At 35.1% G+C, this 3,354-nt stretch overlaps 1 long non-coding RNA gene across 1 annotated transcript; it reads left to right on the plus strand.

Annotated features, from left to right (window-relative positions):
* Positions 1 to 1,662: 1,662 nt before the first annotated feature.
* On the plus strand, positions 1,663 to 2,224 carry LOC149148162 (uncharacterized). Its single transcript, XR_016262839.1, has 3 exons — positions 1,663 to 1,735; positions 1,835 to 1,982; positions 2,089 to 2,224. It is a non-coding gene; the product is annotated as an uncharacterized LOC149148162 (long non-coding RNA).
* The last annotated feature ends 1,130 nt before the right edge of the window (positions 2,225 to 3,354 follow it).

Consider the following 3,354-nt stretch of genomic DNA (forward strand, 5'->3'; position numbering starts at 1 on the left):
TGGGGGAGGTGGGCGTGTCAAGATTATTGCAAGGAGCATTTTGAATGTCAATGGAACTATTAGTGTTGATGGAGGAGATGGAGGATTGAAGGGTCGAGGAGGCTCAGGAGAGAGCATTATTATCAGTGTAACTAAATTGTAAGTTAACTCTATATTTTTATGCCTGCATCAGAATCACCTAAAGTAGTATTCTCTGCATGTACATACCTTTCCCTCTCGCATTGTGGGTGTTCTATAAGAAATAATTCAACAAACACAACATATATCATATGATACATAGGGACATTACTTATTCCATATTTTATGTCAATGTTGTGCCGTCTATTTGATCAGTTTTTATTGATGTGATGAGCATGTATAGTGATATTCACCAATTCCAACATAATGAAGTTGCAGAAATCATTTAACGAAATTTGTATGTAAAATACTATATGTTGATTTCTCCCAAGCCCTCCCCCACGCCCCCCCCGAGTATTTATTTTCCGTATCAATTTACTGTTTTGTGAGTGAAGCTTCCAAGTAACCTTTTTATTGTCTTTTCTTGTCGTGTTTTGTTCCTGTGAAATGCAAATATTGAAAATATTTTTAAAGATCTAACAAGACTGTAATGGGATATCATAGTCTTGAATCTTGATTAGATCAGTGTAATTTTTCTGTTGAGCAGTATTGCAAATATCTCCAATTTCTCCTGAGTTTTTCAGGTTGCCAATTTGTTTGATGGTTTCAGAATTCTTCATGTCTAAGTTTATTCTTGTTGATTTTTTATGATATGTTCCTCCATATTTCTGCTAAGTTACTTTCTGGACCTTCTGCGATATATCCCCTGAAATGATATTTGAAACAATGCTATAGAGTGTTCAAGGATCCGGGAAATACATTTTAAGCTTTTAACTTCGAGTATAAGTGCCATGGATTAAATAAATGTCTTTTAATTTTCTTTTGGGACAAAAAAGGGGCTACTCTTTAAGAGAATACAATATTATATCAGAGTACATGACACAGAGTTTTCTGTAAATAACTGATAATGAAGCTTGTTTGGCACTAAGAAGCCTTCACTTATATTAGAGAGGCATTCTTAAATGGACATAAAGATAAAAGCTCCATTAAACTTGTGGTGGATTTAGTGCTAGAATTGTTTTTGCCCATAACGAAGAAATTGTTTCATTAATTGGTGTTTAAGAGAAGGAGTACTTTTTGGTCTACAACTTGTTACTGAGAGGAAGTCTAGAAGAAACTCTTTGTGGTATGGAGTATGCCAATTTCCATGCATTTATCATGTTACGTCCTTGGAGATTTTTATTATTTTTTAGTGTTAAGTGTTGTTCCCAGTTCTCAGAAAAAGTTGGGTTACAGGAGGAAAGGACAAGCCACAGGCTCATTGGAAATATATGTTAAAAGTGGCCATTGGAATCGCTGAAGCTTTGACTTATCTGCATGAAGGTTGTTCTCATCCTATCATCCATAGAGATGTGAAGTCATCTAATATTTTGCTTTCTGAAGACTTTGAACCTCAAGTATCTTGATCTTTGTGAGAGAAACAAGTTCTCAAGCTTCTGTTGAATTGTTTGTATTTTTTGGTTGGAGTTGTTATAATAAGATTTGCTTGATCATTAACTAGCAAATCAGATCGTTAACTAAAGATATTCTATGAATACTTGTCAGATTTTGGGCTGGCCAAATGGGCTTTAACAACATCTGCATATATCACATGTAGTGATGTTGTAGGTACATTTGGGTAAATATCCATTTCTTTCTTTAAACCAACTCTTTCCTAAGGAAAATAAATGTAATTTATAATCAAGACTTCATAAAACTAGCTGCTATCATATTTCAGGTATCTGGCTCCAGAATATTTCATGTATGGCAAGGTTAATGAGAAGACGGACGTGTATTCCTTTGGAGTAGTTCTTCTATAGCTAATAACTAGAAGAAAACCAATCAATGACAAGAATCCTAAAGGCCAAGAAACCCTGGTTATGTGGGTAGGGCTCTAGTGTCCTTGCTTGTTTTGTATTTGATAATTTTGGATTCTTTTGGTTTCTTTGTCTTGGTTCAGAATCTTAATCTCTTGTAAATTTCAAAACTTAGGCAAGGCCATTACTGGCAGCTGGCTCTGTAAAAGAACTTACAGATCCACTTTTGGAAGATGCTTATGACATGAGCAAGATGAAGAGAATGGTCATTGGTGCAACATGTTGTCTGAGACAGGCAGATCAATTTCGACCCCGAATGAACAGAGTAATTACTCTTATTCTCTTTAGTTGCGTATATATGTTTCAGTTTTTGATCTTATGTCAAATTTAGTTGCTTGAAGACATTTCCTTTCCTGTGAGGAGTTAGTGCTAGAATTGTTTTTTCCCATAACGAAGAATGGCACATGAAATATCGAGTTGATATCCTTCTGACATAGAGTTAAGGGTGTTTAGATCTAGTGTTTAGGGTTGTAATCTAAACATTTGTTCAGTAGTTCAATTTGTAAAATCATCACCCTTAAACAGGTTAGCCCTGAATGCTGATGGTGGATTATGGCAAAATATTCAAAGCCTCAATTGCCAATAACCTCTTTTTCCATTAATGAAATATAATATTCTTTGAATATTAGCAAAAGAGATTACATCATATCTCAAACCAAAGCTTCAGTATGCAAATTACCCCTCCCTGAATAGGCAAGAAGAGCCAGCATACTCCAATATCAAGAGAGTATATATCTTTCCTGAGAATCACTATCCTAGCTAAAATCTGGATTGCAAGATCTGAATTGAAAGCTTTGGTTTCCCCAAATAAAGTGGCTTACCTTTGCATTAAACTGGCTTTGTCAAATTTCAAACAATGGATCTTAATGTAAGAACGTGAACTTATTCTTCCTCGTTGTTTGTTTGTAACTTATTATTGCAGATTTTGAAATTACTACGAGGAGAAGGAGATGACCTACCTTATTGGACCAAGAGGCAATTGACAATCTCCATGGAATTAGATGAATTGATTGAGGATGAATCTAGAGCAAACTCAGGGATTGTGACATCCAAACTCATCTATCACTTGCAATGCTTGGAGTTGATGATGATTTGGTATCAAACAGTAGTCCAGATCAAAGTGTAGATCTTGTACATGAGAGCAGAACCTTGGAAGATTATTTCTATGGACGTTATAGCCGTTCAACAAGTTTTGATTGATTTAAATCTACTTCTCTGAGATTCATAATTTTTCTTACTCCTTGCTTCTGTAAAAGCTTCAATATTTTATACTTGGTGTATTACTGTGAGCCATTGTCACTACTTAGCTGTGTTGAATTTCAATCACTCTGCATATTGGTTGAAGCTGTGTTTGAAGTTGAGTGTAGTCCATGTAAAATCC

The sequence above is a fragment of the Pinus tabuliformis genome, chromosome 9 (assembly GCF_031772625.1).
Source record: "Pinus tabuliformis cultivar Carrire ecotype Pingquan chromosome 9, CPIR1, whole genome shotgun sequence".
Classification (NCBI taxonomy): domain Eukaryota; kingdom Viridiplantae; phylum Streptophyta; class Pinopsida; order Pinales; family Pinaceae; genus Pinus; species Pinus tabuliformis.